Genomic DNA, 12515 nt, shown 5'->3' on the forward strand with positions numbered 1-12515 from the left:
TGAATTTTGAAGTATTAAAATAATTAAAAAGAAACTGCAATAACACATTTGTGATAGTCAGGGTTTTGGTTTTAAGATCTAACGGTGGCAGGAGAAGGGGAAGACGACCGGAATTCCAAAGAACACGCCAGGATTTCTGCAGAATCCGGCGGCCTTTTGAAAATCCGGCCAGCCCCGACTAGCCACTACGGGGACTCAAAAACATTCCTTTTGATCTGGTTTTCGCACCAGATCGATTGGAAATCATCTCCTCAACATACCAGACACAACAGTAGTCACAAACAGAGGGTTATTCGAAAACTCCGGCTCCAAATCGAGACTAATCCGGCCACCTATCGGCGGTTTTCCGGCGAGGAACACAAACGGCTCAATTCTCAGCCAAACACGACGATTCTAGCACGAAAATAAAGCTCAGATTAATTACAAACTATCTTAATCATCAAAATTAACAAGAACATCAAGAATCAAATCCCAAAATCGAAATATAAAAACCAAAAAAACAAGAACTCGGTTGGTTACTTCCAGGAATCGTTTGGGACAAGCAGCTATATAACTTGATTGCAAATCACCCCGTGAAGCTATTCCAATCATCAGAATTTATTAATAACCCTTAAATCAAAAGTACCCAATTTGACCCATAAACCCTAGAAATTCAAATTTAAAAATTACCTATTGTTAGATGATTTTGATAAGGGATTATGAAAGAACAGATCAAGGGCTTCGTTTTGGTTACTAGAACATCGAAATCTGAGGTCGGCATCACCTTCAAATTCGAGTTTGATTCACAGAACTCTTCAAGAACACCAAGAACACATATTCCAGAAAATTTTCAGAAAATCAAACCTTAATTTCTATATGATATTGAACTCTATTTTTGAAGTATAATATACCAAATCGACCAGAAAAACATACTCTACAACATGGAAGCATCAAATCACATCAACAACATCAAGAACAAAAATTCGTAATTTAATTATCAAATAATTCGAATATAAATAATTAAATAAGAAAATTACTGTGATTTCTGGAAAGAAACTGATGATTGATTCAGATAGAGGATTCCGAGAGCTTCGTTTTGATATGCTGCACGCCCGAATCGGAGTTCGATAACACCTTCGTTCGTGTGTTTGATTCTCGGGAACGTATCGGTTTTCTCGGGTTTTTCTCTGTATTTACGGTGTTTTAACTGGCTGCCAATGAATAAACGGAATAAACGAAATAAGAAATAGGCTATTTATATTTATGGAATATTGGATCGTTCTGGATCGTTTTGGATCATTTTGGATCATTAAATTAGTTGCTTAGCCGCTAAGTAACTGCAATAACGATCCGATTCAATACCAAAATTGGATAATTATCAACACCGAGCTTTTTATAAAACACTATATACGAAAATAATATAAAAATATCCCGTCTCTCGAGAATACGGGTTTTTGTCGATTACCGAAATGATTATCGTATCGAAAATATTGCGCCGGGCCATGCACTGGTTAAACCGTAATCCGGATTGAAAAAGTCAAAACACGGAAAATGTCCGGAATTACCAGATTAGGTTAGGAAGGAGTTTTCGGAAGAGTTTCGGGTTGTAAAAACGCGAAAACGGTTGAAGTCGGACGATTCCCGGCTTTATAAAATAATTTTGGTAATTATTCAGAAAATAATTAATAATTCATAAATTAATATAAAATCATCTAACAGTCCAAAAATTACCAGAAAAATATCACAATTATCTATATTTTATTCTGGACATATAAAAATTCAAATATTCAAATAATATCACATATAAACATCCAAACATCAATTCCACTTATCAGATAATTCACCAAAATTCACGTAAAATCACATAAATAATTCCAAATAATTATAATAATGATATTTGAAAATATGGGATATTACAATCTACCCACCTTATAAGGATTCCGTCCTCGGAATCAGCAGAAGAAAGCACTAAGGGTTTTCTAACCAACTTTCCATCACACCGCCTTACTTTGACTTGACCAGGATACTCAACTTAACTTGATTGGCATACCTTCAAATATTTGGAATGATAAAATCATAGAAAAGAAAAGAATTTCATATCATAAGAGGATAGAATCTGAATTGGAGAAAAAGTATTGTTGCAATGAAATAATAACTGAGAGATCAATATGATCAAACGAACTTGGTATTGCGTGTCCAAATTAAGACACTACTAAAGGTTGTTAACCTTCATGTATTCACAATACACACAAGTGATGGCGTCCCATCCAACTCCTATCACACAGACAGGTTTACCTTGTGTCCCCTATAGTTAGGGTTGTTCATTTCAGTCAGAATGAAAGAATATCAAAGTGATCGAAAATCAAATGAATAAAACTGAAAAGATTTCAAAGCTGATATTTCTGAAAGAAATGAAATCCAGAAAACAAGATTCTGGCACAAAATGATTAAACGAGTGTTAGGGAATATATCCTCTAACAGATACCTCTTTTGAGAGAGGTCAAAAGAAATTATTGAAAGAGAAGGTATTGCCAAAGTCTTAATATTTATCTTCAATTTGAACTCTCCAGTTGACTCGTCATCCGATTCTAGACGCTCCTTAACGTTCCAAAGATATCGATAATCTCCATCGTCGTCGAATTGTAGTAGCCTCAAAAGATTCCACCATAGAAGTTTGCAGCTTCCCGGAGTTCCATTCAGCTCAAAACAACCATCTCAAACGAATACGCCTTATCTTAACTTACTCGTTGGTACTATATCCAATAGTCCAACAGGAACTCGATATGAGCTCAAGCGTCCTCACATAGCTATACACACTCCTACACACTCTCGTTTCTAGTTTACTATAACCTCAGCTCTGATACCAACCTGTCACGCCCCCAAATCCGGGGTCAGGGGATTTGGTCGTCACTATAAAACTTCAATCCAAATTAACCTGTTAAATCAATAAATAAATGCCAGCGGAAGATAATTATCATCTATGACCCCAAATTAATCCAAGATCTTTTAAGGTTACAGTTCTAGAAACAAGAATTCCAAATTCCATCAATAAATTTTTCACTTACTTTTAAAACTTTTTTTTCAACAAATCTCAACTCAAAACTAAACCCACTAGTATAACTTCGAAATGAAGTATACTAGGCCCAAATAAAATACAAAACTATAATATAATATAATATAAACAACTTTACATCATAAAACTTACACTAGATCGCAAACCCTGGACCAACCACCTTCCAATAGCTTCTTCTTTGCTTCCTTAAATTACGGAGCTAAGCAGCGCAAGCTAATCCTCACTGGAGGTTAAATTTAAAAACAGGCAAGTATGAGCGAAAGAAATGCTCAGCAAGTTAATTATAACATATATAGGGTCGTTTTGATATAAAACCGACATCTGCATCAGCGCAGAACATTTAAAAATCATAATTGCTGAATCATAAAATTTTTAGTAGTGGAACCCCAGAATTGATTCCTTAATTGTATTCAAAACCATTTTGATATTTTTGAGCGAAATGCTTCAGCACTACTTTGAATATTGACGAGAATAAAACTCGTAAAACAGTGTTTACGGAAATATCGTAAACAATTCTAACATGAAACAATGATTATGGATTGAATCATAAACTTTATTCAAAACCGAACTCTTCAAATTAATACTTATTTTGCTGTCATATCAAATTAGATATCAATACGAACTTTGATGCTCACAACATTCCATACTGAAGTCAACATCATTCATCTATACTAATACCACCTTTGATATTTAGCAACAACGTAAGTATCAGCATAAATCAAAATCTGAATCAATCCGTACTTTACCATTATTCCAAAACAGAAACAGTTGATAAATCATTTATTCTATGAATATCAAAAACCATATGATAATTTAGATTAAGATCATCCTCCGACGGACGTACTATCACATGCTGATCAGCCCGTGTGATAGCACAAGGTCATGATTCATAGAAACGTGACCCCAAAAACACGAGTACTCAAACAAAAAGGCATAACTAGCCTGTGGCAAAATGGTGTCATAATATTTCATATGGCACTTAGAAATAGCCCTCCGCTGGACCGTCCGTCCCGGTCACTTACGCAATTATGATCCAATCTTAAAATCTTTTATTGAAATGGGGTCATAATAACCGACACCCGAAATAATTTTATTCCCCCAATTCTTGGGTAGGAATATTCGCAACCAAATCACTTTTCTCAAAATCCAAAACATTTGTAAATCCAGAAATTGGATAAGTAAAATCACTTGACTATTCTGAATATAGAATAGCAGATGAGTATTTGCATAAACAGAATTATTTAATTCAGCGATATGTAAAACATTTATCTATTCCGAACAGAGAATAGGGAAAACAATACTTGCATAATATAATTCGAAATAAACGTCACTTGAATGACAAGTGAAGTCAGGGGTACTTGCATAATATGAATCGAATTAAACGTCACTTGAATGATAAGTGAGGTTAGGGTACTTGCCTTTGAGATTTTTAGCAGTTAGTCACACTCGCAAACACGCATCTATTCTGACATTCTGTCTTAAAGTATCACCGTCTTTCTTTTCAACACTTTACTGATGTGCTGCTCCTGCGATTGCTAGAAGCCAGATATCCACTTCCATTCCATCTCATTCTTTATCCAACGTCTTGTCCTGATCAACTCGAAAGATCCGCATCTATAATTAAAATATAGAACTTTAATTGTCTAAACAGTAATAACTCGACGAAATGCGCGTCAAAATCTTATCGTCTACCCATACGATAGCCCACACATAAAAGAAACAGACAAACATAGGACCCTTGATCCACATACACACCTAATTCACATAACACATAAACACATAACTCATATATCACATAATTCATATAACACAGGACTCGGTACGTTTAAAACTGAAATTGGGTCAAAAATATGATTTATCGATCAATAATCGACTTGGAATGATTCGTAAAACAAACGACCTTTCGAAACAAAAGGATTTGGGTCTCGAAAGTATTTTTATTGAAAGCAGAATATTTTTCTGAGTCTGTACGCGTTCGTTTCATATTAAACGGATAAACGGTTTATTTAATATGAATTTTTGAACATTTTTCGGAATAAAAACGATCTCCGAATCATTTAATAATAAAATAATAGGGTTCGAATACCCTAAAATAATTTTATAAGAATTATCGAGCTTGGAAAATAATTTAAAATAATATTTTAAAGCTCGAAACTATTTTTCGGAATTTTTAAATCAAAATAAATAATTAAATCTAATTATTAAATCAATTTAAATCAATTAATAATTAATTAAGTTAATTAATCAATTAACATTAAATAAATCAATTAATTAAAATAATTAAAAACTAATTAAAATTAATTAATAAAATAAATCAGATTTATTTTTGAATTATAAGTGAATTTTGGAATTAAAATAATTCAGTTAACTATTTAAAATAATTAACTAAATTAATTTTTGAATTTAAAAACAATTTTTGGAATTTCAAATGAATTTTGAAGTATTAAAATAATTAAAAAGAAACTGCAATAACACATTTGTGATAGTCAGGGTTTTGGTTTTAAGATCTAACGGTGGCAGGAGAAGGGGAAGACGACCGGAATTCCAAAGAACACGCCAGGATTTCTGCAGAATCCGGCGGCCTTTTGAAAATCCGGCCAGCCCCGACTAGCCACTACGGGGACTCAAAAACATTCCTTTTGATCTGGTTTTCGCACCAGATCGATTGGAAATCATCTCCTCAACATACCAGACACAACAGTAGTCACAAACAGAGGGTTATTCGAAAACTCCGGCTCCAAATCGAGACTAATCCGGCCACCTATCGGCGGTTTTCCGGCGAGGAACACAAACGGCTCAATTCTCAGCCAAACACGACGATTCTAGCACGAAAATAAAGCTCAGATTAATTACAAACTATCTTAATCATCAAAATTAACAAGAACATCAAGAATCAAATCCCAAAATCGAAATATAAAAACCAAAAAAACAAGAACTCGGTTGGTTACTTCCAGGAATCGTTTGGGACAAGCAGCTATATAACTTGATTGCAAATCACCCCGTGAAGCTATTCCAATCATCAGAATTTATTAATAACCCTTAAATCAAAAGTACCCAATTTGACCCATAAACCCTAGAAATTCAAATTTAAAAATTACCTATTGTTAGATGATTTTGATAAGGGATTATGAAAGAACAGATCAAGGGCTTCGTTTTGGTTACTAGAACATCGAAATCTGAGGTCGGCATCACCTTCAAATTCGAGTTTGATTCACAGAACTCTTCAAGAACACCAAGAACACATATTCCAGAAAATTTTCAGAAAATCAAACCTTAATTTCTATATGACATTGAACTCTATTTTTGAAGTATAATATACCAAATCGACCAGAAAAACATACTCTACAACATGGAAGCATCAAATCACATCAACAACATCAAGAACAAAAATTCGTAATTTAATTATCAAATAATTCGAATATAAATAATTAAATAAGAAAATTACTGTGATTTCTGGAAAGAAACTGATGATTGATTCAGATAGAGGATTCCGAGAGCTTCGTTTTGATATGCTGCACGCCCGAATCGGAGTTCGATAACACCTTCGTTCGTGTGTTTGATTCTCGGGAACGTATCGGTTTTCTCGGGTTTTTCTCTGTATTTACGGTGTTTTAACTGGCTGCCAATGAATAAACGGAATAAACGAAATAAGAAATAGGCTATTTATATTTATGGAATATTGGATCGTTCTGGATCGTTTTGGATCATTTTGGATCATTAAATTAGTTGCTTAGCCGCTAAGTAACTGCAATAACGATCCGATTCAATACCAAAATTGGATAATTATCAACACCGAGCTTTTTATAAAACACTATATACGAAAATAATATAAAAATATCCCGTCTCTCGAGAATACGGGTTTTTGTCGATTACCGAAATGATTATCGTATCGAAAATATTGCGCCGGGCCATGCACTGGTTAAACCGTAATCCGGATTGAAAAAGTCAAAACACGGAAAATGTCCGGAATTACCAGATTAGGTTAGGAAGGAGTTTTCGGAAGAGTTTCGGGTTGTAAAAACGCGAAAACGGTTGAAGTCGGACGATTCCCGGCTTTATAAAATAATTTTGGTAATTATTCAGAAAATAATTAATAATTCATAAATTAATATAAAATCATCTAATAGTCCAAAAATTACCAGAAAAATATCACAATTATCTATATTTTATTCTGGACATATAAAAATTCAAATATTCAAATAATATCACATATAAACATCCAAACATCAATTCCACTTATCAGATAATTCACCAAAATTCACGTAAAATCACATAAATAATTCCAAATAATTATAATAATGATATTTGAAAATATGGGATATTACAGATATTCTGAGATTTTATTAGTACTTTATATGGGATATAAGTGTATGTAAAGATCGTCAGAATACAAATCCGAACACTTTGATTTTTCCCGGAAATACACTAGATACGGAAAGATTTGAGAAAAAGGTAACAGGATAAAAAGGATTTAAATTAAAGGATTATAGGAGAGGATCATAAAAGGAATATAATATATTGAGAAAGGTTAAGGGAACCTAAGTAATAAGATCCCGGGTATGATCCCTCAAACGATAAACGAAAACGAAAGTTAAGCGAACCGTATAACAGATCAGCGGTCATTAGGCAAACGATTAGGAAGTTAATCAAGGGGATTAGTGGGGATGATGTCATCCAACCAATAGAAAGAGGACAAGGAGGGGAGGATGACATCATGAGGATGACACAAGCATGACATGGGAAGGAAGGAGATGTGGTGGCTTTTTAACCACACAAAATCAAGGGCAACTAGGTAATTTACTAAAACAAACACAAAAATCAAACCAACCAAGCCAAGCAAATCATTTTTCATCAAAATCAAAAAGAAACCAAGGCATTGTTCTTCATGCTCTCGGCTAAAACAGAACCAGAACACTAAAACTGCTGTATCTCCTTCATTTCTTACTCAAATATTGTGTTCTATAGCTCATTGGAAAGGTATTGAGATGGCCTACAACTCTTGTGCACAAGTCCCGTCCAAATAATCATGGTAAGACCCTCATTTTTACAGTTCTTTAAATCGGACTTTTAGAAACTTCAAAGCCTAACTTTGTGTTCTTGATTTCTTTGGAAAGATCAAGCTTGTAGGAGGCTCCCTAAGGCTTCCTAGCAACTTAACACCTCCCAAGGAAGGTATAAACTTCAAACCCTAGCCTTTACTTTATTTGTTAGTAAGTTTAATGGTTGGTGTTGTGAAATGAGAAGCATGGATTGTGATTATTAGTAGTTTGGTTTGATTTGGAAGTATTTTGGTAATTGAAGCTTGATTATAGTTCATAGATCTTGATTGTGGTTGTTTGAGTTGAAAACCTTGGAGATTATGGACTGATGTGGTATGGTTTAGGTGAAGTTTTGTTGTATTGATGGTTATGAGTTGGTTGGTGGTTAATTGGAGTAGTTTAAATATTGGAAATCGCGTAAACATAGCCGTCGTAACGTCCGATTTTCTTTGGACTGTTTTTGTGCATAACATTAGGACCCGAGAACCCCCTGCTAGATTATGACCACTGCCATGTTTAGATAGCTCATGTTACGAGCTTCGTTTTGATATGTAGTTCGTTCGATTCTGATGCACGGTTTAGGAGAAATGACCGTTTCAAGTAACGGCATTTCGCGAACGAAACTTTTCCCCTCGCCTTACTTTGAAACATAGGTTAAGGACCAAAAAGGGTTAATTAATGTATGAAACATTTATGGTAAGTGTGTTAGGAAGTTGGTAAGACACTCGCGAAGGAATCGCTTTAAAACTCGTAAAGGTTAAATTATTAAAAATGGTGGAGCCGAGGGTACCCGAGTGACTTAAGCGAATCAGTGAGCGCAAAACAAGCGTTAGAGTCTAAGTTAGTTAAAGTATAGATTTACAAGTGACTTTGGTTTAATTCCAACTTGTTGTTTATAGGTTACCAGACTCGTTCCGAGCCATTCGTAACCCCAGTCGCTCATGCAAGTATTCTATCCGTTATACTGTTGTTGTGATGTATACATTTGTATATGCATTATCTTGCGATATATTGTAGCATGTGATATGGTATATATGCATGCCTGTTTCATATTCTTGAAATATATATCTGTTGGTTCAGTTGATAATACCTATGCTAGAGGATAGCGGTATCTTGCATATACCCTTAGTATAGGGACCCAAAGGTGAAAATATTTTCTAAAACCGGGAGTCGAGGATCCCGAGTAGATTTTGTATATATGGATATGGATATATATATATATATATATATTTATATATATATATGGTCATAGTTTTCAAAACTATTAATCGAATAAGGTTTATTCGATAACTTTAACTTTATTTTATTATTGAATATTATTTCGAATATTATTCGAAGGCGTATGACTCCTTTTATTTATTTATTTGAATATTATTTGAATATTCATTCGAGGGCTTATGACTCTTTTATATTATTTATTGAATATTATTTGAATATTCATTCAAGGGCTTATGACTCTTTTATATTATTTATTGAATATTATTTGAATATTCATTCGAGGGCTTATGACTCTTTTATATTATTTATTGAATATTATTTGAATATTCATTCGAGGGCTTATGACTCTTTTATATTATTTATTGAATATTATTTGAATATTCATTCGAAGGCTTATGACTCAGTTTATATTATTTAATGAATATTATTTGAATATTCATTTGAGGATCTATGACTCCGATTATTTGCTGAAATATATTCTTTATTTTATTAAAGAATAAGGTGTTAATAATCAAACTTATTTTCGATTATTCAAATAAAGATAATACTTTCATATAAGTATATCTTTGGTTATTTAATACTCGTTTCAAGTATAAGTTTTAATACTTCTACTTCAATTATTTTTATAAAGATTATTCTTTATAGGAATATTATTTAATTAATAATATTCAGTCATGTTCTAAATATTCTGGGGACTGATTTACCTCATTAAATCAGCTTTACTCCAAACACTCTTTAAAGTGTTTTCGAGTCTTCAAAATGATTTTTAAAAGTCAGAGCGGATCCCAAAACTCTTTTTTTTTATATTTAAGATCTTCCTTTTAAGGGGATTTAAATACTCGCTCAAAACCTGGGGAATCCGGCTCTGTGGTGTATTTTATATTCGCAACGAGGTTGCAGTTTTGGTAAATGAATTGATTACTTGCCCAACGTTCGGGAAGTAAGCCCATCTAATTGAGTCGGCATAAGCGACAGGCCGGGGTACGGTCTATTATTCTGTAAGTGGCTGGGTGGTAGTCCATCAACGCGTGAGGGGCCGGGTAACGGTCTAGCGCGAGGTCCTAATGCGGCCAGGGTGATGACCGGTGAGGAATTCATCCATCTACAGTAGAAAAGGTTACTTATTGGTATCTTTGCCTGATCAGCAAGATATCTGGTTTATGCCAAAATTCTTTTCCTTTCCAAAATTCATTGGATGTTTCAAACTCTGTTCATACTTTACATAACAGAGGTTCCAGGAAATGTTTAAAGAGATATATATATGTGGATATATATATATATATATCGGGACTTAATGAAGTATCTCGTAACTTCATTTCTTTTGAATGATATTATAAAGATTGAATCTATTCAAATCTTGTCTTGTAGTCTCATCTATGTGATGAACTTTTAAAACTAATTATAAATTGAACGGTGGTAGTTCAAGTAGTATTCGGAAAAAATATAAGTATATTGGAGTATCTTTTAACTTCATCTTTTAAACTTATATCTAATTATTAATTGTCTTATGAATGACAAAGATTTTCAGAAAAACGTTGAGACAAGGTTAGATATATGAGATCACCTTGCAACGATATTTTTTTTTCAGTTATACACTGGGACTTTGTGTATATTATGCATGAAAGAGGACTTCCAATATTTTGAAAAGTATATATGTATATATACTGAATATTTTGCGACTTCATCGCATTAAGATATCAAACTTGGTTCATTTCTTTTGACCAAGACTTTCATGAGTATTATGAGTAGGCTCATATACTATTAATCATTATACATATTATTTTGGTGGGCTTGCTGCTCACCCTTGCTTTATTTCTTCATCACACAACAACAGTTAGGAAAGATGGCCAGACTCCAGCAGACCCAGCGCAAGCGCGTGGGAAGCGTCCCGCATCTTCCCGTTGATGTTGTAGCTGCTATAGCTGCAGAGGTAGATCTATTGTAGATCAGACCATCTACTTTTGAGAATCAATTATGTATAATTATAACTTGTGGCAAATAATGGCAATTAACTGTAAATTTATCAAGTAATCATTTTGGGTTGTAATAACTTTTAAATTGTGGATTCAAAGACTTGTGGTTATTTTTGGATGTTCATCTCTGAGACTATAACGTGTGGTGTGTGTGTTTATTGTGGGGTCACAATACAGAGTAGTTGAGTAATTATTAAGATTGGGTGTTATTAAGGGAAATGGAACTCGTGACTACCCGGATCCCCGACCCCGGATCTGGGGGTGTTACAGAAATGGTATCAGAGCTAAGCGTTATAAACCTCAGAGATGATGGGACGTTAAGATAATAAGTTCACTAAGATAATAAGAACTCTTGCCAAGTTCATAGTCGGACTACCTAACGTAGTACTGACAGTTAAAACCCTTATGGGAACCCTTATAAATGTAGCGATAGAAGCGTAGTTCGTTATCGTATATGGTAGCGGGACTCCGAACCCTGAAGTTGAGGAACATCAACGCGATGATGTTTTATTACTAATTGGAGATCAGATTGTGGATCCAATAGAGCGTCCTAACGCAGGACCGGATGATGTTGATATTGAGGATTTAGCGGTTGAGGATGTTGTCCTAGAAGGGATAGTTGTTGAGGAGGATCCCATGGAGAATCCTGATAGGATTGGATAAAGGACCACTGATGAATTGATGACCATGGTTTGGTCGACTACCAGAGGTAGGATTGGCCGGTCACTACCGGAGGTTCGTTCAAGTTGTAAAGATAGTAGCCCCTTTAACGCGGCTTACTCGTAAGACTGAGAAGTTCGAATGGATAGAGAAATGCGAGAACAGCTTTCAAGAACTGAAGCAGAGGTTGGTGATGGCCCTTATGCTGGCGTTGCCGGATGGAAAAAGAGATTTTGTGAAGTATAGTGACGCTTCGCACAAGGGCTTAGGGTGCGTGCTTATGCAGCACGGTAAGGTAATCGCGTACATGTCAAGATAATTAAGGTAATATGAAATTCGATATCCCCGCTCATGAGCTTAGGCTCGTGGCAATAGTTTTACCCTAAGGATTGGAGGCACTACTTGTATGGAGAGAAGTGCAAGAATTACCTAAGCCATAAGTGCTCTAGTACATTTTCACGTAGAAAGAGCTCAACATATGCCAGAGGAGGCAGTTAGAGCTAATCAAGAATAATGATTGGGAGATTCTTTATCATTCGGGGAAAGCCAATATGGTGGCTGATGCCCTTAGTA

Source organism: Apium graveolens, chromosome 7, assembly GCF_009905375.1.
Source record: "Apium graveolens cultivar Ventura chromosome 7, ASM990537v1, whole genome shotgun sequence".
Classification (NCBI taxonomy): Eukaryota; Viridiplantae; Streptophyta; class Magnoliopsida; order Apiales; family Apiaceae; genus Apium; species Apium graveolens.